General features: G+C 43.6%; 1 protein-coding gene across 2 annotated transcripts in view; it reads left to right on the forward strand.

Annotated features, from left to right (window-relative positions):
* Positions 1-16,701: 16,701 nt before the first annotated feature.
* MFSD6 (major facilitator superfamily domain containing 6) overlaps positions 16,702-24,926 on the forward strand; it is a 95,272-nt gene continuing 87,047 nt past the window's right edge. For both annotated transcript variants that reach the window (XM_063430160.1, XM_063430161.1), the window contains exon 1: positions 16,702-16,941. The gene's annotated coding sequence lies outside the window, so the exon portion shown is untranslated. The remainder of the gene's footprint in view (positions 16,942-24,926) is intronic.

Raw genomic sequence — 24,926 nt, forward strand, 5'->3', positions numbered from 1 at the left:
TAGCTGCTTGATCCAAGTAGACATCTGACTGCTATTTTGGGGTCAAGAAGGATTTTTGTCCTAGTTTGCAAACTTGGAAGCGCTTCAGACTAGGTTTTTTTGCCTTCTTTTGGATCAACAGCAAAAACATATGTGAGGAAGGCTGAACTTGATGGATGCAAGTCTCTTTTCATCTATGTAACTATGTAACTCTGTAAGTCTTAAAGCTGAAAATGTTTTCCCCTGTCCTTTTGGTTCTGTTCAACATACATAGCCAAACATATTTTTTAGCAAATTATCTATACATTTTATAGAAACATAGAATGTCACAGCACATAAGAACGATTCGGCCCATCTAGTCTGCCCAATTTTCTAAATACTCTCATTAGTCCCCGGCCTTATCTTATAGTTAGGATAGCCTTATGCCTATCCCACACATGCTTAAACTCCTTCACTGTGTTAACCTCTACCACTTCAGCTGGAAGACTATTCTATGCATCCACTACCCTCTCATTAAAGTAATACTTCCTGATATTATTTTTAAACCGTTGCCCTTCTTATGACTATGTCCTCTTGTTGTGGAAGCTTTTCTTCTTTTAAATATAGTCTCCTCCTTTACTGTGCTGATTCCCTTTATGTAATTAAATGTTTCTATCATATACCCCCGTCTCATCTTTCCTCCAAACTATACATGTTAAGATCCTTTAAAATTACCTTGAAAGTTTTATTGTCAGGATTACTAGTTGATCCAGCACGTAGAATTGTATCACACAGATGACTAATAGGTAATGTATCACCGGGCCTTAGAATGGCCGGACTTAACGTACCAAAAAGTAGTCCGTATACTTGCCGAGGTCAGGGGATACAGAAAGAGACATAACGATAAGGGAAAGCCAGAAGTCAGGGATACCAGAATACAGGGAAGTCAAAATCAAAGCCAAAGTAAAAAAACTGAAGAAACTTGAATCAGGAACGCGCTCTCGGACAACCACTTGGGAAACCACGACAGGACACTGAGCAGGATGAGAACTGCACCTAAATACCCCTCCTCTAGATGTGATAGGCTGTAACTGGCCTTTGACCCCAAAGGCAGTTACCAGGATCTCATTTGCATAATTGCTGCTTAGCATTAACCCATCTGTGGATTTGGTTGCTGCTCGGCACAACTTTTCCTGTGTGGACAGTAAATGCCATTAACCACATTTTTATAAGCGGATGAATACATGACATTTATCCTGCAATCCATGAACCAGTTTAGTAGCCCTTCTCTGAACTCTCTCCAAAGTATCAATATCCTTCTGGAGATACGGTCTCCAGTACTATGTACAATACTCCAAGTGAGGTCTCACCAGTGTTCAGTACAATGGCATGAGCACTTCCCTCTTTCTACTACTAATACCTCTCCCTATACAACCAAGCATTCTGCTAGCATTTCCTGCTGCTGCTCTGTTACATTGTATGCCTACTTTTAAGTCATCTGAAATAATTACCCTTAAATCACTTTCCGTCCTCAGATGTTGAGCTTAGAACTCTCAAATATTCTGTGCTCTGCCCTTGTGTTTTTACATGCATTATCTTGCACTTATCCACATTAAATGTCAGTTGCCAAAACTCTGTCCATTTTTCTAGTTTACCTAAATCATTTGCCATTTGGCTTATCCCTCCTGGAACATTAACCCTGTTACATATCTTAGTATCATCAGCAATATCACTAATAAAAATATTAAAGAGAATGGGTCCCAGTACAGATCCCTGAGGTACCCCACTGGTGACAAGACCATGCTTCGAATACACTCCATTGACTACAACCCTCTGTTGCCTGTTACTCAGCCGCTGCCTTACCCATTCAACAATATTGGAATCCAAACTTAAAGATTGCAGTTTATTGATAAGCCTTCTATGTTCAACAGTGTCAAAAGCCGTACTAAAACCTAGGTAAGCAATGTCTACTGCACCACCCTGATCTATTATTTTAGTTACCCAATCAAAAAAATCAGTAAGATTAGTTTGGCATGATCTCCCTGAAGTAAACCCATGTTGTCTCTGTGTCACGATTCGGGGAACCCAACACGCAAACACACACACACACACACACACAGAAAACGTGCAGTACCGAACCTTAGAGTGGCCGGGCTAAGCACACAAAGAATAGTCAGGAGACAAGCCGAGTAAGGGGAACTAGAAGACAGAATAACGAGAAACAAGCCGAGGTCAAAGAGTAGGAGAAAGTCACAAAGTCGGATAAACAAGCCAGAGAGTACGTAAGCAGAAACACAAGTTCAGTAGCAATAGTAGTAAGCAAAGACCACAACAGGGCAGGGAGGAACAGGAAAGGTAAGTATTTAAACCATTAGATTAATTCTGATTGGATAATTTCCAATCAGAATTAGTAATCACACGTGGGAGATATGTATACCTCCCACTGTGATTGAGGCACTGTGCCTTTAACGCCGGGTTAGGTGGCTGACCGCGGCGTGTACAAGACTGGGCGGTCCCCCAGCGTTCAGCGTCATGCATGCTGCCGCTGGGGGACAGAGAGGAGGACACGGGCGGCATCCGAGCCTGGGAGGATGCCGCCCAGCGTGCGTATGCCGGGAAAGGACCCGAGGACGGCAGGAGGGTGAGTTCCGCGAGTGGAATGCAGCCTCCCCTCGCAGCCGCCCGCGGGATCCTGACATTACCCCCCTCTCGAAGACCGCCCAGAGGGCGGGAAGCAGAAGGCTTCAGAGAAAACCTGGCATGAAAGGAGCGGACCAGAGAGGGAGCGTGCAAATCAGAGACCGAAACCCAAGACCGCTCCTCGGGGCCGTACCCCTTCCAATCCACCAGATATTACAACCCACCCCTAGAAACACGAGAGTTGAGGAGGGCAGCCACCTCGTACACGTCACTAGAGACAGCGCGAGGGGAAACGGGCCGTCCGAGAGGACGAGAGAACCGATTACACAGTAAGGGCTTCAAAAGGGAGGTGTGAAACTTGTTCGGAATACGCATGGAAGGAGGCAAGTCCAGGGAGTAGGAAACGGGGTTAACCCTACGCAACACCTTGTAGGGGCCAAGAAACCGGGGAGCAAACTTCATCGAGGGAACCTTGAGACGGAGATTCCTGGAGGACAACCACACCCTATCACTCGGAGCATAAGAAGGGGCTGCACCTCTATGGCGATCAGCAAACCTCTTCTGAGCAGCCGCCAAAGGAGACAGTGCCATATGGACCTGATCCCACATCTTCCGCAAAGAAGCGAGGTGCTGGTCCAAGGCGGGCATTCCCTTGTCGGAGAACGCACCGGGAAGGACAGTAGGCCGAAACCCATAAGCAACCTCAAAAGGACTTAAGCCAGTAGACGAATGAGACACGTATTCCTGGCAAATTCAGCCCACGGAAGGAGGCGAGACCAGTCGTCCTGGTGCGCATTAGTGAAGCAGCGCAAATACAATTCCGCAGACTGATTAGCACGTTCGGCTGCACCATTAGATTGCAGGTGATAGGAGGAAGTGAACGACAAGGAGACCCCCATCTCAGCACAAAAGCCCCTCCAAATCCGAGAGACAAATTGAGGGCCCCTGTCAGACACGATATCCTGAGGTACCCCATGCAAGCGGAACACTTCTCTGGCAAACACCTGAGCCAACTGAACCGCAGAAGGAAGCTTCTTAAGCGGAATAAAGTGCGCCATTTTAGAGAACCTATCCGTCACAGTGAATATCACTGTCTGACCATCAGAAAGAGGAGGTCTACAATGAAATCCATGGATAAGTGGGTCCATGGTTTCTTGGGTATAGATAGAGGCATAAGTAGACCCTGGGGTCTCACATTAGGGGAATTACACTGCGTACAGACCCGACAAGCCTGTACAAAATCCACTACGTCTTGCTTAAGTGAAGGCCACCAGAACTGTTGAAGAAGGCCTTTATAGGTTTTGGTAACCCCCGGATGACCAGCAGTTTTGGCGGTGTGAAATAAAGTTAACAACTTTTTTCTGTCCTTTGTTTTAACGTATAGTTTACCAGCCGGCGTCTCAGGGGGTGCTTGGGTTTGGTAAGTCTTAATACTTTCAAGGAAAGGAGACGAAACAACGGGTAGCAGCTATTATCTGAGACGCAGGTACAATAGGTACAGGAGTCGGGTTAACAAATTCTAATGGTTCATGCTGTCGAGAGATAGCGTCAGCTTTGGCATTACGGCAACCAGGTCTATAGGTAATAACGTATTGGAAGTGTGAAAGAAATAGGGACCATCTAGCCTGCCGGGCAGATAACCTTCTAGTGTCAGCTATATAGGAGAGGTTCTTATGATCTGTTATAACCATGATTTTGTGTCTAGAACCCTCTAATAAGTACCTCCATTCCTTAAAAGCTAACACAATAGCTAATAGTTCCCTGTTCCCAACATCGTAATTATTTTCTGGATCAGACAACCTCTTAGAAAAGTAACAACAGGGATGGAGGGGTTTGTCATACGACAACCTCTGTGACAGTACTGCTCCCACACCCGATTCAGAAGCGTCTACTTCCATAACAAAGGGAAGAGAAGGATTAGGGTGGTGCAGCACTGGAGCAGAGGCAAATGCCTTCTTGAGAGTTTCAAAGGCCTTAAGGGCTTCGGGAGTCCAAACCCTAGGGTGTAGACCTTTTTTAGTCAGCTTCGTTATAGGAGAGATAAGTGGTGAAAAGTTGTTTATAAATTTCCTATAATAGTTGGCAAATCCTATAAAACGCTGGATAGCCTTAAGTCCTTGGGGAAGTGGCCAGGACAGTATGGCTTCCAATTTAGAAGGATCCATACTGAAACCCTGTTCAGTAATTATATATCCAAGGAATTGCACAGAGGTCTGATCGAACAAACATTTTTCTAACTTACAGTAGAGTCCGTTCTGTAATAACTTCTTGAGCACCATCCTAACATGGTTATGGTGTGACTTCAAATCAGGGGAATACACAAGTATGTTGTCAAGGTACACCACGGCACAGACATGCAAAAGATCTCTAAGGACATCGTTTATGAGGTCCTGAAACACAGCAGGAGCATTACACAGTCCAAAAGGCATGACCAGATATTCGTAATGCCCACTGCACATATTGAACGCTGTCTTCCACTCGTCATTCTCCTTTATACGGACAAAGTTATAAGCCCCCCTGATGTCTAATTTAATGAAGAACTTAGAACCTTTCACACGATCAAACAACTCAGTGATGAGGGGGATAGGGTAGGCGTTTTTAATCGTTATATTGTTCAGACCCCTGTAGTCTATACATGGCCTCAAGTCGCCCTCCTTCTTTGCCACAAAAAAGAAACCAGCACCAGCAGGAGAGGAGTACCTTCTAATAAAACCTTTACTTAAGGATTCCCGTATGTATTCCTCCATGATCTGGTTTTCTTTCTCAGAAAGAGGGTAAACCTTACCCCTAGGAGGCATAGTACCCGGTAACAGGTTTATGGCACAGTCATACTCACGATGTGGAGGTAGCTTATCTGCCTCCCTTTTTTCAAAAACCAATGCAAGGTCTGCATATACAGATGGGACAGAAACAGAAAGTGGTTTAGCCGTGGGCACATTGAGTGAACAAACAGGACGTACATGAGCCATACAGTCTCGTTGACAAGATTCCCCCCAGGAGAGTATATCCAAACAACCCCAATTAAGTACAGGGTTGTGTTTAACTAACCAGGGAAAACCCAGAACGATGGAGGCAGTAGGGGAGTCAATTATTTGGAAGGTTAGCCTTTCCTTGTGCAAACATAACTATTTCTTGGGTTTCATGGGTTACCAGAGGTTTCTCAAGCGGTCTACCATCTATGGCCTCAACGGCCAAGGGTGTGGCCTTTGGGATCAAAGTCAAGGTTGCGGTTTTGGCAAAGTTCTCATCCATAAGGTTGTCTGCCGCACCTGAATTGATCAAGGCTTTAGTTGTTATAGTGGTTTTATTGACCAAAAGAGAAACCGTAATAAACGGTCTGGAGATGGACACATGAGGGGACAAAGTCATAACACCCGAGGCCGATCCATCTCTAGGCCTTAGGTGCTGTAGTTTACCTGTACCTTAGGGCAGGCATTACAGTGGTGCCCCCTCTTTCCACCATAAAGGCATAACCCTTCTACGGTACGCTCTTTCAGCCTCAGTTAACCCCGTAGCACCCAATTGCATGGGTTCAGGGGATGGTTGCCTGTAATGCCAGTAATGCTGTACTGGGTAGAGCAGGTAACACCCGTGTATCCAGCCGTCTTTGACTACGCCTCTCTCTAATACGGTTATCAATAAGAATCATATAGTCTATAACATCATCCAGAAGAACAGGCAATCCCCTGGATGCTATTTCATCCAGTATGTAAGCGGCCAAACCCTCCTGAAAGGCTGTCACGAGGGCGTCATTATTCCAAACCACTTCAGCTGTTAGAGTGCGGAATTCGATAGTATAATCCGCTACAGATCTGTTACCCTGTCGGACCCTAAGCAGAGCTTTGCCAGCAGAAGCAACCCTACTGGGTTGATCAAACTTGCGTTTGAAAGCTGTCAGAAAATCTGCAAAGGACATAGGAGACGTATTCTCCCACATGGGGTTGGCCCATGCTAAAGCTCTCCCGGACAAGTGGTTAATCAAAAAAGCGATTTTAGATCTGTCAGTGGGATAGGAACGTGGATTCATCACTAAATGGATGTCAATTTAGTTGAGGAAACCACGACTCAATGCTGGGTCACCGCTGTAGCGCTGTGGCTGCGTCATATGAACTACATGAGCAGGAACGGGTACTGGAGTGGGAATGGGTTCGGGCACAGCAGCAGCAACCTCCTGAACGGCAGGTTGCAAGTGTGCAGTACGAGCCAGTATGGTTTGCAAAGCTTGAGCAAACTGATCCATACGGTGGTCTAAACCATCCATTCTAGCCTCCTGATTAACTAGGAGCTGTGGTATGTCAGCAGGTTCCATTATGGCCCTGTTGTAATGTCACGATTCGGGGAACCCAACACGCAAACACACACACACAGAAAAGGTGCAGTACCGGACCTTAGAGTGGCCGGGCTAAGCACACAAAGAATAGTCAGGAGACAAGCCGAGTAAGGGGAACCAGAAGACAGAATAACGAGAAACAAGCCGAGGTCAAAGGGTAGGAGAAAGTCACAAAGTCGGATAAACAAGCCAGAGAGTACGTAACCAGAAACACAAGTTAAGTAGCAATAGTAGTAAGCAAAGACCACAACAGGGCAGGGAGGAACAGGAAAGGTAAGTATTTAAACCATTAGATTAATTCTGATTGGATAATTTCCAATCAGAATTAGTAATCACACGTGGGAGATATGTATACCTCCCACTGTGATTGAGGTACTGTGCCTTTAACGCCGGGTCAGGTGGCTGACCGCGGCGTGCACAAGACTGTGCGGTCCCCCAGCGTTCAGTGTCATGCATGCTGACGCTGGGGGACAGAGAGGAGGACGCTGGCGGCATCCGAGGCTGGGAGGATGCCGCCCAGCGAGCGTATGCCGGGAAAGGACCCGCGGACGGTTGGAGGGTGAGTGCCGCGAGCGGACTGCAGCCTCCCCTCTCAGCCGCCCGCGGGATCCTGATACTCTGATCTTGAAATCCATGTGATTTAGACATTCAACAATCCTATTCTTTAACATGGTTTCCATTACTTTCCCCACTACTGAAGTAAGGCTTACTGGCCTATAAAAAAAAAGAACAAGGGTGGAACAGTGCTACAATAACTGATCACAAGGGGGCTGCACAACTGAAAAAAAAGGGTAACCCTCAAACCCTACAGGAGAAAACTGAACAAACAGAACAAAGGATACAGGTTGCGCCAAATATAACCTATAAATAACTAAAATCGCAATAAAAGTATATGAAATATTCAATAAAAAATACAAAGGTACCAAATATAAGAGGTAATTAAGTCTTTTTGGGTCATAAAAGTCTTCCAGTGTTCAAAAGACGTCAACAGTGTGACTTCAAACATCAACAGCATATGCAAAACAAAACATAGGAAACCAACAGTGCAATATTGTAATTCTATGGACTGTAGACAACACTGAGATAAAAATAGCCAACTCACGTCTTATAGAGCTATAACCAGCTCTCGGTAAAACAGCGTACAGTGGTATTTAAACTTGTAGGATATCCCTCTGACAGTAGTTGCAATGTAGGTCATAAGCAATAAAAGAAGAGAAGAAGGCCCACAGTGCTCTCCATATATGTAAGTATAAATAATAGAAGGAAATGTACTTACAATTTTAAGAGCAGACGGACCGCTCTATGTTTCAGGCGTAAAACAGATGCCTGGCAGGATAAAACAGATGCCTGGCAGCTTTGGATTATATAGGTAACTGAATGATAAAAATTTTAATTTTGGCACCAAAATGACACCACAGGTCACATGACAATGATTAATACAATACACATTAAAGCAATTACAATAAGAGGGCTAATTGGCTATTACAGACACTTCATTCCCCAATTTGCAACCCGAACTGCCCAACTCACTGACTTGATTAAAGCTACAGCAAATGATGCAGTGAAAATGAATAATGATGATGAAAAAGCTTTTAGAGACTTTCGTAATGCTTTATGCAGTTATCCCGTTTTAGTAGCCCTGGATTTCTAGAAGCATTTCTATGTGAAGGTAGAAAAGGAGTGTTTGGCCATTAAATGAGCGACAGAAACATTGAAATATTATCTGTTGGACTGATCTTTCACCCTTATCACTGACCGTGCTCCACTACAGTGGACAAGAATGCTAAAGTCACACATGGGTGACCTTTGCAACGGTTTAAATTTGTTGTGCAGCACAGGGCTGGTCTACTACATGTTAATGTGGATGCCTTGTCTAGGGTGCATGACTTTTCTGCAAAGCCTGCTTCACACACCAGTGTGAAGAAGGGGATATGTTACAGAGATACAGAGGCTTTCTATGTCAGTAACAGATTGGATCACTCTCTATTCCCAGTATGATAGGGTTAATATGTGGAAGTCAGCCCTTTCAGGTGGATTTTATTAACAGCCAGGAGAGAGGAGGCAGTTAAGCCTGAGGCCCTGAGGAAAAGGTACTGTTTGAAAGCCTTTGTTTTTAAACTTGCTGGGTGTACCTTGTGAAAACCTATAATAAACCACAATACATTTTTTTTCCTGATGCTTGAATTGAGAAAGAGAAAGAGAGAAAAATCATCATCACCTTTTTTTAAATTGAGCAGTACCCTGGTGCTTCCAATGTAAGTAGTCAATCCATGTATGCGTTGCTCCACACCTCCTCTCTGCCCAGTGGTGTATTCTGGTTTTGTGCTGCCCTAGGCATGACAAAACCCAGTTTCCCCCCCAAATATCTCTTCCTGACAGACACACGCCATCACATATACATGCACTGACATACACTCACTTACAGATACAGTCATTGTCACACACACTGTTTAACCAACACACACTTTCACTGAAACCTACAAATTCACAGAAATACACACTCACTCATTCACAGTTACACACACAAATTCACCGACAGACACACATATACACTGACAGACACACATTCACCAAAGGACGCATACACTGACACTGACAAGGCACACATGCACACTCACTGCCAGAAAGGAAGCAGTGCTCCACTCTGCTATAAACGTTTTGATTTGTCAGCCCACGTTGTGAGATGGAGAACAAACTTCAAAACTTGAAAATACTTTTTTTATACACAAGAGGTTCTTTCTAAATGGAGCTTTCAGTTTTATTGGTGGCTGAACAATTAGGAATAACTGCCTCCTTGAAGCATTGCACAGACGTTCTTTCTAGGCTTTCAGGTTAACTGAAAGTCTAGCACAGAGACAAATATCTCAATTTTTTAGTATCATTGTTTTTATTAGCATTGATATTATCAGCATCCAATTTCTTGTAGTTTTGTTTATGTATGTTCACAATAATGACATGCTTATATGCATGCCTCCCAACATTTCACAAGAGAGAGACTCGAATTTTAGGGGTGTGACTGATGGTGTGGTAAAGGGGGGCTGTTCTGAGAAACTTTATGTGACTTCCTAATAACAATTTATACAACTAAAATGTAATTTAGAACAAAAACAATGCGTCTTATGCCCCGTTTCTACTGAGCGGTAGGGTTCGGGTCTGTACGGTCTGGTACACTGGTACACTATTTTGAGTGTTTTCATTATGAAAGTGGCCCATACAACCGAACGACACTGCACTATTCCTGGGCCCCCTTCAGAGGTAGGTCCATAGGAAATGGTAAGGTACGGTTAGGGGGGAGCTACTGGCGTCACACTATACAATCCATTGATTGGCGGACAGGAAAATGTCAATGCTCACGACAAATGACACACTAGGCATTTGGTCTAAACCCCGCATGCCCCCTGGCGGTCCAACTTGCAGTGGAAACGATCACCTGAATAGGCTGAACCATTCTAACCCATCTGAACTTTACCGACCTGAATCATAACGCTCAGTGGAAACGGGGCATTATTTACACACATTTCCCACGAGGTTAACAAGGCATTTGCCTTGGGCGGCAAAAAAAGTTGCCCCTAAGCGCCCTGTTATCCTCTTTCATGGGGGGCCCAAGGACTTGCAACCTCAGGGCCCCCCGAGGCATTGAAATTCTCACAGTGTGGCCGGGGGTGGGGGGCCGCGAGGGCGCACAGTCCTCTGAGCTCTTCCTGTTCAGCATCCTTACGCAACCCGCAGTGGTGCTGAGAGCCGGGATATTACGTCTCTGCGGCATCACTGAGCAGCGTGCGAGGGAGCTGAGCAGGAGGATTATAGCTCTCTCGCTGCCAGAACTGTACGCCTGCACATCCTGCTGCCCAGCAAGCCCAGCCACCACCAGCCATCCAGTCTAGCAGCTAGCCACTAGCCACCAGCCCCACTGGAACCCAAGGAAGAATCCACTCCAGCTCTCCCAAAGGTAGGGAGGCTGGGTGGATTAAAATTAATATTTTTAAAATATCTGTAATACTTTGTAAGTGTGTGCATTTGTCAGTATCAGTGTCAATTTATCCCCTCCCCTGACACACGAAACTCCCTAGCCTGTATTTACACACACTTTGTACATACACTACACCTCACAGCCCAATTTACAGACACAAAACCCCATAAGAAGCCTCTCTCCCAAAAGTAACCCAACACATACAACTGCACAACCAGCCTCATCACACAAACGAAAGCCCACATGCAGCCTCCACGTACACAATGGCACAACACCACAGGTAGTTTACTTCACACACACACGCCGCTTTATCCCACACAACAACCTCACAGTCTACCCCATGCATGCAACACTACACACAGCCTCCCCCCACACATGCAATCTTACAAGCAGCCTCCTCCCACACATGCAACCTCCAAATGCATACACAGACACAATAAGCCACTCCCAGCCCCTCTTTAGTACTCTGGTATTCCACTTATCGGTACACCAGTAACAAGTCTCCAGCAAATGCAGAACAAGCTTGTCATTCAATTTGCCTGCACTATGCTAAGCAAACAGAGGATATTTTCCCTGTGCAAAAGTTCTTTATCAGGGTACTGCTCATGGGCTGCCCTGAAGGAGCATCAACAACGAACTGACATGTACACTTTGGGAAGTATTCAAGGAAGTGGCAATGACATAACATGCGTCCTCTCTGGCCCTGCCTCCTCGTACTGGGCTGCTTTGCCTTTAAATGCCTAGTATGGGTTTATGGCCTAGTCCGTACTGAGCCCATGTCTGTTAATCCTCCATATATGTCTGTTAACCATCCAAGAGCGTCTGTTAAGCCCCATGTGTGTCTCAAAGCCGCCCTAACCTCTTGTGAGTCTGTTAACCACTCATGTGTATCTGTTATATCCCAATATGTGTCACTTATCCTCCTAACCCCTTGTTTCTTTTAACTTCTCCATGTGTTTCTCTTAATCCCTTCTCTGCACTGGACTAGAGCAAGCCATCACAGCTGTCACAGTTCCTGCACTGTCAGGCTAGGTGTTGAACCTAAACGTGAATAGACAATCTGTATACCAGTCCTCCATATATAGCCCATATTCATAGATATCATACACACAACCACAAACTACCCATGAACATATACAATACAACAGCCCACATACACACAAATACAATGTTATTGCAGCACCCATAAAAAACACAAGCAGAATACGAAACATACACACCAGAAATAAAAACAAAATAGGAAAGGCACGGCAAGAGACTTCAAGATCTTGTTTTGGCACAGTACTACTAAAAGGTTGCCTACCTCTGTCCTAGACGTATGTCTTCCACACATACAAAATCATGTCTTCTCCTAACATAAGATATTACACACCTGTTGCTCATTGGTCACTTTTCTTGTTCCTCCTTAAGCATTTACCTGTCTTTTACTGAATATCCTCCCATGGCAGGATTTTATGGGCCTGGAGCTGACAGTTTTGATGAGCCTGGTGACAGAAGCTGAATTTAAATTGCCATTGTTATAGTAATTCTGAACTGCATGTGTGACTTATAGCAGGCATACTACTTGTCCATATGACCTCTGGACTTCCAGTGTAATGCAGATCACACATACCTGGTTTTGAGGCTGCACACACAAAATTAAATCTGGAATCTTTGCACAGTACAGGTTGAGTACTGGAACGACATTTTTATAAATAATTTTAAAAAGTCTAAAACAAGTGGAGTGCATAGCACCAGTGGCGTCACTAGGGAGGAGCCATGCCCCCTCCCCTCCCCCCCCCCCACATCATGCAGGGCCCCTCCTTGTGCCCCCCACAATTGAAATTGGAGTCCGGAGCACTGCAACTCCCTTCAGAAGCTGCAGCAGCACTGTTACTGGTGGACTTTTCCCACATGCAGCCAGAGGGGGCACTGTGCTGGGAGGACTTCCTCCTGGGTCACAGAGAGCAGCGCAGGGGAGAGACCGGGAGAGGAAGCTCAGCTCTGCACAGAAGCATCCAGGCAGCTGCTGGTAAGTGTTAGAGTGTGTGTGTGTGTGTTGGGGGGAGGGGGGGCAGAGCCGGATTAAGAGTCCATTGGGCCTGGTGCTGACAATTATGTTGGGCCTCTTATCGAGAATCTTATCGACAGAAAATAATAAAAAAGTCATACCTCCCAACGTGTCATGTATCTGGTGGAGGTGATGCTGTAGTGAAATTCACAGGATATAGCTATCAGAAAATCCATACCCTATGCTAATTTCTCATTTTTGTGTCCGGTGAAGCAGGATGTCGGTGAGCGGAGCAAAAGGATGGGGCACTGATGCGAATCATGTAACCGGAACCGCCCAAAGGGATGAACATGCTTCAAAAAGGGGGCGTGTTTGCACGAAGTATTAGAAGGCCAGCCAGTCGTGAATGCATGTCAGGCTGCCTGCCAATCATGCAGGCTGGCCAACTAAGGGCATATTATACAGACAGCACCCTGAGCTTGGCATAAATGCGTCTAATGATGCGCGAGCTTTCTAAGGACTGTCCATTCCTTTTCTAACCTTCTTTCTAGCAGGCAGAAGCTCCTAGCATACAGTCTGGGACAGACAAAAAGAGTATGTAGTGAGTGTAGAAAAAAGGGAACATGCCACAGTGTTACAGAGACCAAAGCAGCAAGAGCATTTGCGCAAAGTCAAGAACTAATTTCATTGTCAGCCAGTCCACATACCTTTTTAATAGTTGAGCAAGTGAAGAGTAATTTAAAAAAAAAAAAATTAAGCAATGGGCCTATTTTGTGGGAATGGGCCTGGAGCTGCAGCTCCATCAGCCCCTATGTTAATCCGACCCTGGGGAAAAGGGGTCAGTCTGTGTGTGTGTTGGGGCGGGGGTGGGGGGGGGGGGTAGGGGTGTCAGTATGTGTGTGGGGGGGAACAGTCTGTGTGTGTGTATTGGTGTGTGTGGGAGGGGTCTGTTTGTGTGTGTGGGGATCACTCTGTGTGTCGGGGGGGGGAACAGTCTGTGTGTGTATTGGTGTGTGTGGGAGGGATCTGTTTGTGTGTGTGGATCAGTCTGTGTGTGGAGGTTCAGTCAGTGCCTGTGGGGGTCAGTTTGTGTGTATGGGTCAGTCTGTGTGTGTATGGGTGTGGGGGAGTCAGTCTTTGTGCATGGGGATCAGTCTGTGTGTGTATTGGTGTGGAGGGGTCAGTTTGTGTGTGTGGGGATCAGTCTGTGTGTGGGGGTGGGGGGCTTAAGTCTGTCTGTGGCGGTCAGTTTGTGTGTATGGGTCATTCTGTGTGGGGGTCAGTCTCTGTGTGTATGGGTCAGTCTGTTTGTGGGCGGGTCAGTCTCTGTGTGTGTGTATGGGTCAGTCTGTGTGTGGGGGTGGTCAGTATGTGTGTGAGAGGGTCAGTATGTGTGTGGGGTCAGTCTGTGTGTGTGTGCATGGGTCAGTGTGGGCTGGGTGGGTCAGTCTGTGTATGTGGGGGGTCAGTTTGTGTGAATGTGCCATTATTTGTGGGATTGGTCAGTCTTTGTGTGTATGGGTCAGTCTGTGTGTGGGGGGTCAGTCTGTGGGTGTGAGCATGGGTCAGTCTGTGTGGGGTGGGTCAGTCTGTGTTTGTGGGTCAGTCTGTGTTTGTGGGTCAGTCTCTGTGTGGGGGGGTCAGTCTGTGTGTGTGTGGGGGGGGTCAGTCTGTGTATGTATGGGTCAGTCTGTGTAAGGGAGCAGTCTGTGTGCGTGTATGGGTCAGTCTGTGTGTGGGGGGGCAGAGTGTGTATGTGTGTGTGTACGGGTCTGTCTGTGTATGTGTATGTCTGTATGTGTATGGGTCAGTCTGGGTTTGTATGGGTCAGTCTCTGTAAGTGCTTGAGCTCCAAGAAACAGAACTCTCATCTCGTGACCTTCCCTGTACCCAATGGATAGGCAGCCTTCTCAACCACCACAGATCTGATTGTGCCACCCCCTCCCTGCAAGGTAAGAAGAGGGAAAGGGGAATATTATTTTTTTTTCCTTTTGTAAACAATTATTAAAGTCAAAATTGTAAAGCTCCACTTTACTGTCCCACTCTCTACACCCCCTGAACACAGTACACCCTCACAGACAGTGAGTCCCCCACATAACGTGCACTCCCACCAACACAGAGTACATATTTGCATACACACACAGTGCACCCCTCACACACATAATCTCTTCACCCACATACACACTTCTTCCCCAAATACCTTCACCCCCAAACACACACATACATGCTTCACCCCATTACACACCATATCATATATATATATATATATATATATATATATATATATATATATATATATATATATATAATAACTACAGCTCCTTGATAATCACACAATGCAACCCCAATACACATATACTCACAATGCAGCCCCTATATGCACACGCACACACTTTACAGGCCCTTGCAACACACACACACACAAATTGCTATTTTTATTTCAATTTAAATCCACCCAGACTTTGGGAGAGCTGAATGGATCTTTCCCTGGCATCCAATGTGTCTCCTCTCAGTCTTCCTGCAGTTTATCTCTGCTCATTTGCGCGCTCTCTATAGTGATGCCAGTAAAGAGCGCGCAAGGTAACAGAGAGGAACTGCAGGAAGGTTACTGCTCCCTCACGCGCCGTCTCCATGCTCCCCGTGGTGGCTGGCTCTAATGCTTCCTGCGCAGCTTAGCAAAGGGCTGACAAATGCCAGGCGCCAGGGCGAAATGTCTAGTCGACATGGCAACTGGAATTTGTCGAGCCCTGTGTATGTATGTATAGATACACGTTTTATTACTGCCCCCCTTCTTTTGTCCCTGTGCCCCCCCTAAGTGTGAATCCTGGAGACGCCAATGCATAGCACCTGCTTATATCACAGTAGATATAGTGTGGGTGGGTAAGTTTTTATTTGAGTCTGGTGCTTTGGGTCTGTAACGGACGCACCAGCCCGGGCGAAGCTGCAGCTGCCTGAGGCTCTCTACAGAGCACTCGGGCGGCTGCAGCATTAGGGGGGCCGGCGCTCCTGGCGGCGCCCCTTCCTAAGGGGCGCCCTAGGCGGCTGCCTAGTCCGCCTTAATGGTAGCGCCGGCCCTGGGTCTGTTTCAAAAGTATTGTTCTGGCCACTCCAAGAGCCCCTATGTTAATCTGACCCACCACTTTTTCTGTTCCTTTTCTCTCCTTCCTTTTCATTACCTTCTTTCAATATAATGCTGTGGAACCATTGCCACAATACTGTGACGAAAATATGGAAATCCAATCATTTGACAAGTACTAATTATCTCATCAATTATGCTGTAAGAGCCCCAATTCAATGTTAACTGAAATAAAAAACAGACAAAAAAAAAACAAAACTACTTTTTCTCTGGAGGGTATAAAGCCAGCTCTGTCCTCTGCTGCCCGTTTGTGTCATTAACAAAATCAATTAAAGGGGTTTGGTAGTGCAGGTTCATTGATTTTCTTTTGATCTAATGCCAAAGCAGAAAACTCTGTAATCTTTTAGGTAGCTAAATTGTCTGTATTATCACTGTTCCCCTACATAAATAGTGACGTATATGATGCTTGGCACCTATTTCTCACCGACTTCTGCAGCAGCTGAGAAACATTAACGCTGGCTGTAAAAAGGCAGTCATTTTTCACTGTGACAGTACACATTCCCCTAAAAAGATTACAAACCTTCTAACTGCTCTCCGTGCTTTGCTGGGGATGCACAGAAAAACAGGAGCCGAACCAACAAGGCGTTACACTGTCAATAGGAAAGGGTGGGCCAGACGACGAGGCATTGACTATTCTGATGTCACCATTTGGGAGGGACCTTTCACCTGCACCCAGCCCTAGCTGTATGCAAAGGGTGGAGAGTGACAGAGCCTTGAAACTGGTCCAACCAGTAGTAAGCACCGGCTAATTACAGGTATGAGGTGTCGCCTTGCAGTCTGTTTAGCAGATCACACCAGGAAGATGGAGAGAGTCTAACACCGGACTCTGGCAATCCATAGGAGGAGGGACCGCAGAAATGAATCAGCAAGGGGCACACTAGCCTGTGGGTGCCAGCTTCATGGTGCCACTTGTGAAGGTAAGTGCCCTTTATGTTCTGTGTGATGCTGTTTGTCCATGGAACAGTGAGTGCGTAGTGCTATGATTCTAGAAGTGACTTGCTCTGTTTTTGGAATGCTGTGCACTTGCAGTCCGTGCTGCATGAAGCAGTCTGGTGCTATCATATATTAATATTCATTGGATAGTGCTCTGTATTTGAGATGGTCGCTGCTTGTGTAGCATTGCCCCCTCCTCCCCCCCAATGGGTCGTCGTATGTACTGTCACTTGCAGAAGGAAGTAGTGACAACGCTATAAATATTATTAATATTTTATGAATAGCCGCCTATTATGCTATTCCAGTCTGACGCACCACCCCTCCTGGGACTTCCGCAAACGTAAAATGGACAGAAAGCAAAGGTGTAACAAGCAGGGACAGAGCTGTCACTGAGAGTCACTAGATCCCTGGGAGAATGGATGCCCAGATATGGCTGAGAGAAGGGGGTATAGCCGAGAGACACAGACGATATTATAAAGGGCGCTGGGCTATGACTTGCCAGTGTTTGTATACAGTGGTACATTGTTATGAGGGAACACAATACACTATCAACAGTTGGCTGTCTGTGCTCTCCATGGATTTCCCTGAACTTAAATATACAATAACTGAATTCCAAACACAACTTACACTCAATGTACTGACATTTTCAGGAAGCTTTGTATACAATGCCCATTGTAAAAAAAAATAAGTTTTTGATCTTTTATGATGGTTTTATGGTGATTTTAAACATTGACTGGTATGGCAGGGTAAATAGTAAAAATAAAATTAAAAGGAAAAATAAACCACTGTTGACTGGGAGATCAAATTGGATATTTTGAGAAAATGGAAGTTCTATGTGTAGTTAATCTGCCATGTTTGCATTTACTTACTGTTTACTGCTACACACAGGGTTATTCACTAAATAGTGAAATGGTTGGAATTCAGAGCGAATTTCTTATTTTCAAACAAAATTGGAAATATTTTAGTAAGTTATGTTTTCAGCTTGTCTGTTTTGGCATGAGACAAAAAAATAGAGCACTTTCAATTCACACTTCACAGAGTTATTCACTAAACTCTGAAAATACAGCAAACTGAAATCCAGGCAGTGGCTATAGTTGATTTTTTTCCATCTGAATTATTGTTGCCTACATTTGCCATTCAGAATAAATACACTGCTTTAGTTATTCTCAGTTGTGATTCATATGGCTTTATTTCCTCAGACATACTGCTGAGGCAATTATTTACAGCTTTTTATAGTAGCCAATCATTGGCTTCAATTATTCATAACATTGAAACTATTTGCCTTAATCTTAGTATTTCATGTAATTTTTACACATATCTACAAGTATTGTTGTTGTGTGATTAATTGGTTTGCAAATGTACAACTGGAGGACTCACCACTGAAAGGGTTCATGCATCTGGGTCTTTGCCCAACTGAGAACAAGATGCCCTGCGGTTTTAGTGGTCCATATACTACTATGCACTGGACAGTTGTGGACTGGGGGTGGTAGTTCAACTAGGCCCAAGGTGAGTTCTTAGTGATTCGTAAAAATTTGGCCCCACAGGTGTTTTTCAATTGCATTTCTTGTGGTGCTAAACCAGGTTTACAGCTAGCTTTTGAGCATGATGGTTCCAAGGGTACCACTCTGAGTACCACTGTACTTTAAGACTTTTCCAAAAATAAAGGAGTAGCCCGCTGCTACGGATGAACCCATTATCTCCCACTAACTGTTCAAGGCTCTGTAGTAAGTTGCTCCTGCTATGTCCCAATGAGTGACACACAAAACATTTTGAGCTCCCAGAGAAGAGTAACATCAGGGTAAATAAGAAGCATGTGAAGATTTGGGTCCCAAAGAGGGTCTTGTGCCATCCAAAATAGGGACACTTTGGGGTATACAGAGTATTGTCAGTGTCATTTTATAGCACATAAAACATAGACAACATGATATTTTGGTGTTAAAGGTGTGCTTCTTATCTTGGCATTCAGAGTACACGTCTGGGATATCCCTTATTTGGGGGCATAATTCTTGGACTTACAACTCTATTTTCAGTCATTTATGTTCCACAAGGGCTTCTTTGTTTTTGAGAGGAGGTCTGTTAGGCACCAGGGAAACAGAATGTGTTTGAATTCAATTTTATCAGCAGAGTTGGTAACGAAGGAAATTAATTAATTAGTCATTTGGATGAAATAATGTCTTCAGCATTCCAGTGGAACCGTTTTTTTTTATGTGTTGGATGTCTAAGTTGTTAGGTAATTGTCTGAAGGCCAAGCAAAATCTCTATTAAAGGGGCACTCCAGTCTAAAACATTCTGGGATAATAAAAGATGCTCACCAATCAATTTTTTATTTGTGCCATATATTTCATCATCAGTACCCTGCTCCCTCCTATCAAAAATGTTTACATACTGTATTTATATATAAACCCACTTTGTAAATATATGCAGGGTTAAAGATAGTGCTATGGTAAAGGAGTTCAAGGTTAGTTTAAAGGGAGGTTTAACCATAACCAAGTGAAAAACTGGCGTGTTTATTTAATCAGAATGAATAATACTAATTACCAATATGTATATCAACTTATTAGTGATGATCAATATATTTGACTCAAAATTACTAGGAAATGAATAATAATTGAACAGTTCAGCAATAGTTATCTAAAGTGCAAGGCATATATCCGCTAAGTAGGAAAAAAATAATAATACCAGGTTTTAATGACATAACAACTCCGTGCAAAAATCACCCTTTAACACGTTATATATATTCGTGCATACATTTTTCTAAACACACAAATGGTGAGAAAAAATATATACATTTCTAGTATTATCAGTTGAAATTTTAAGGCCAAAGCTGATTTGAATGTTTCAATTTCAACTACTTTTATCCTTAATTTGAAATTCACCTTGAATTAACTTTGAATTCTCACTTAAGTGAATGACTTAGTCTGCTTTTCAACTCTATAAATCCTTGGAATACACATGCTATTTTGTTGGCAAAGACCAGCCAAGAACTGATTGACAGGTGAAGGAGTCACCATTTATTTAGATACTTAAAAAATGTATGCATCTTTTTGATGAATGTGGGGCGAATGATTGGCTTACATTGTCAGCTGACCACTCTAGCCAATCAGCAGTAGCTGCCTGGGAAAGCATTGAATTGACTGACATTATCAAGATTGATGGTGACAAAGCCAGCCCCTGCGAGACCTGTGCAATGAGGGGAAAAGGTGAGTAAAACCAGAGAGGGGGGGCTGGGGACCTAATGGTGAATTCCAGCACTTTAGTGTATGGAATATGTGCTTGTTTTGTTTATTCACAATATAAGAGTGTTCCAATATGTCAGGTATATAGGGGTAAAAAAATTACATTGTTTGATAGATTTGGTACGTATAAAGTTTATTTGCAATGTTTTGGTACCATTTACGATAGTACATTTATATCTAAATCAACAACAAACTACCTGCCTGATCTATGTACCTTCAACCTGTTGAAACTATGCAAATGATAATGCTATTGCTTTTTAAAAATGAGATTAGTATAATCACTGAACTTTTGTAAGATCTCAAAGATAATACAACCAGTTCTGGCAGATAAATGATGTTATAATAGTGTTTCATATCCTAAGGGATCCCGTTTTGAACTTGCTTACGATTATGAAGTAATTAGCGTAATTTAAAATTGCCCAAAGTTAAACATGGATTGCCAAGGTGCTCCCTATGTTTACTCTAAGTCTTTGAGAAGGATTTGTAGGTAGTTGCCCTTCAAAATACTGTATATTGCAATTAATTATCTGCATGATTTTCAGGGTTAAAGGAATACTCTAAGCACCTTAGAGTACCAGGGCAGCCCTCTGTAGTGTTTGTGGTCCCTGTTGTTGTCCAAGATAATACGTCAAGACAGCTTTAGTAAATTTTGACAACTTATCTATGTCCCACATGGCGCCTATGCATTTAGTCTTCTCCAGCACTGTGAAAAGAAGTAGGGCCATGCAGGACAGTGGCTCTTGCAAAGAGAGGAATAGAAGCCAAAGTGGCTGCATGCACCTAGCAGGACCCAGGTAAGTCGTGCTTGGAGAAATAATATCCTCCACCCACCCACATTAAAGGAACACTACAGTAATAGAAATACAAATGTGTATTCAAGTCACTATAGCGTTAAATAAGGTAATAAGCTTACCTTTTTTTCAGCAACGCATGGTTTGACTGGCTTTGTCCCCATGGATGAGATCTTTAAAATTGACTATCTCAGCCAATCCAGTGCTTTCCCATAGGAAAACAATTGGGAGGATAATGCGCATACGGGGCAAAACGCCATGCTGGCCAATCAGCATCGCATAGAGGCATTGTTTACATTAAAATACCTGCAGGAACTGAAATACAAAGGGATCTGTGCTAAAAGTGCGCTTTAAGATATAAGTATAATGTACAAATATAGCAGCTACCACACCATGTGAGTATCACCTTGACTTCACACACAAATATAAAGTGTACAAAAGATAAACTAAGTGGTTTTTAATATAACCACCAGTGCTTATAGTGGAGCACTAACAAAAATAAGCACTTACCCTTATCTAATAAGGGTTATGTAGTGCAGCAAATTACAAGACATAAATAAACAATATATAGTGTAGTATTTTAGTTAAAACCCAGTGTGTAAAATAATTAGATTACACATTCACATGGGATAGAGCCAGATAGGGACAGAGCCAAATCGCATAAGCAGATGTGTTCTCTGGGGACACTGACCCTCTTTTTTCTTTTCAGTAGTGCTCAGAAAGGAGTCAAAAGCAATGGAAGCAACAGCTTCTAGTGAAGAACAGTGTGGCAGGGTGTAATTTCTAAGTGCAAAGTATATACCCTGCTCACCTTGTTCAGAGCCCTTATATCCTGGCTCTGGATGTTACAGCATGCTTATCTTTATTGGGAGACACTTCCCTTCTTTAGGTAGTGGAAGCAGATATGGAGTTGGAATACACCAGGTCTTGGTGCAAATAGCAATTAACATTTACTAAAACAATTAAAATCACAAAAATTGAATATTCACAGAATCCTCCGGTGCTCCAAACTGTCCGAGATGCGTTTCACCACGTCCTGTGGCTTTCTCAATCGGTATCTGATGGCTTCCTTGTTAGCTATTTTTTTTTTTTTAATTCTTTATTTTTGAGTGCAGTTATTGACATAACAATTTGCTTAGCCACAACAGCCATAGCAAAAATATTTTGTGATGTAAATATGTGGCAATGGAACAAATGCACAATTTTTATAATTATAATACAAGTATAATGTTACAAACTTATGTACGGTTATGTACAGTTTGTCTAGGGGTATGTGTGGTCGTGAGGTGACTTTGAAGTTACTTCAATGAGAGACCGTTGACTATGAGTCGTAGTGCAGCTTCCTCACAGGTCGAGCACTAGTGGTCTGTTGCTTAGTCGAGAGTGATGGGTGTGGGTGTCTAGTCTGGGTTTATCTCTGAGTTGTCCGCAATGGGGTCTACCATATGAGTGTTCTCAGTCTAGTCGCCCGTTCCCGTTAATTATAACGTGCTTATAGTGATCGTGCTTACTTCAAGCTGAATGTGTGGATGCATATAGTGCGGAGTTTGGCCGGAGAAGCAGGTGTGCTGATTAGTATGTGCATGCTTGTTTAAAGCCCCTGACCAAGGGGGTTGCGGGGGGGGGGGGGGGGGAAGTAGTCGCCACTCCTGTGGTCTCGTTGTCCGTAGTTATGGTCAGCATGAGTATAAGTTAGGTCTGTCCCTAACGAAGTCGAGGTTGAGCAATAAATGGTAAAACAGCTACATAAAAATCAAACCAGAACATTAACGTTAATATATAGAACCAAAGTTCGTGCTTGTTAATCCTTGTTAGCTATTTAAATCTTCCATGTCCGTTCTGATTGGCTAACTTACTCGTAACCCAAACAATCGCGCTCGTCCATTTTGCGAGGTGTGTCCTCTCCATCTCTAATTAATTCTCATCTTGATGGAGAGATGATGTGGCTCGCATTCCTCCTGCGCCAGTTCCTTTGAGTCTAGGAATCTTAATTGTAAGATGGAGGTCCTGGACTCAAAGTAAACACCTTTGTGATCCAAAGAGAGATACGCCTGCCATTCTAGGGTTGAGAAGGAATTCTTTCCTAGTCTGCTGTAAAATTGGAAAGAGCCTCAAACTGGGTTTTGATGTCCTCTTTTGGATCAACAGCAACAACAAATGTGAAAAAGGCTGAACTTGATGATGCAATACTTTTTTCAGTTTATATAACTATGTAACTCTATGTAGTTGTATATTTTGAACAATTTTGAATAGAAGTAGCAAAGGCTATCACAGCATCAAGATGCCTGTTTTAATTGTCCATCATGGCAAAGGTCCAACACATCTGGCTTGAGCAGTATGCTCTCAGTCGTCTTCTTTCATCATGCGTCATTCTAAGGGTACGCACTGTAATGCGTCATTTTTGCGTGGTGGTATTTCTGCTGAGCCAAAATGATGGAAGCCAATGACACTACCATTGCCTATATAAAGCAGCACCTTTCACTCCTATGCACCTTTTGATAAGTCTAGTAGCCCATAGGGTGACACTTGAATTATCTTGGTTCTGATCTGGCTAGACTTTCACTATTCCAATTTCCTGATTCCTCAACCTGGCTTTTCTATCTATTGTGTATTAAGTCTAGTGTTCCGATGTTGATGTTGGTTTTGACATTGCTCCCTTGTATTATCGCCTTATCTTTGTTTGTCTTTTTCATCTTTTCACACTAGGTTCTAACCCATACTTCACAAGTTGAGGTGATATTCCAAACACACAGGAAATCAATATAACATTGCTCAAAATGTGAATCAGTTATCTTCAGAACTCATAAGCAAAATCAGTGTGACATATTGTAATGGGCAGACTAATATTTCTTATCTTGATAGTATCTATGTTTTTATTAGTCTTAAACAAGGAAGTATCACTGATAAATTGAAGTGGTTTTCAGTAAGAGGTTTCTTTTTTGAAAAGTACTGCTGAAGTTTCATAATAGAGAAGTGGTGTAATAAGGTACTTCCCTTTATTTTTATTTTTTTTAATCTTTCCTGTGTTGTCAGTGGCAAATAACTTTTTGTGTGTTCAAAGTACAGCATGATCATTCACATCTGTTAATAGCATATGAGGTCATTTGAGAATAATGAAAAAGCCTTAAGTGGCTAAAAATGGAAATAACTTTAAATCTATGTATTTGTGTAACCTATGTAATGTAGATAGGAAGATGGACAAATATGGGAAAGGCTGTTTTTGGAGCTGAAATGTTGTTAGAACCTGCCCCATAATCTGTCTTGGACCTCACACAAGTGCCCCGTCCAACTTTTTAGCCCTGTTGTTAGATCCAACATATATAATCTAATTTAGCTGTTCTAAATGAAGTGTTATTCCAAGCAACATTACATTTAAAGTGGTCATAGTGCCTGGAGTCTGAATGTGAAGTGTTTCACTGTGAAATGCTGCAAATACTGTGTTTAACCCCTTGGCTGCCAGAGGTGTAACTCCACCTCCGACAGTGTCAAGGGGCAAAATCAGCCATTCCAGAATAAGAGTTCCCTGCTGACTTATGTAAAAAAATCTCAATGCACAGACACACCTATTCATTGGCTCAGGATTAACATCCAGGTTGTGCAACTCTGCAGAACCCAGATGTCATAAGCATAAGCTTTGGGGCAGGGCGCCACAATACTCCTTCCATCAGAGCCACTGCTACATCAGCCTGCTGTGGTTCCGATGGTTGGAGGAACCCTTTAAGTGCCCTCTAAAACAATATATCTTCAATATTATTATCGAATGTTTTTAAATCCAATAATAGATTAGATAATATTGATTGGCAGTCACTTCTGACCTGTCCAATCTAATAACGTGCAACATTGCTGCTTAAAGGACCACTATAGTGCCAGGAAAACATACTCGTTTTCCTGCCACTATAGTGCCCTGAGGGACCCCCTCCCGCCGGGCTCTGGGGAGAGGCA

Source organism: Pelobates fuscus, chromosome 8 (assembly GCF_036172605.1).
Source record: "Pelobates fuscus isolate aPelFus1 chromosome 8, aPelFus1.pri, whole genome shotgun sequence".
NCBI classification, from domain to species: Eukaryota; Metazoa; Chordata; class Amphibia; order Anura; family Pelobatidae; genus Pelobates; species Pelobates fuscus.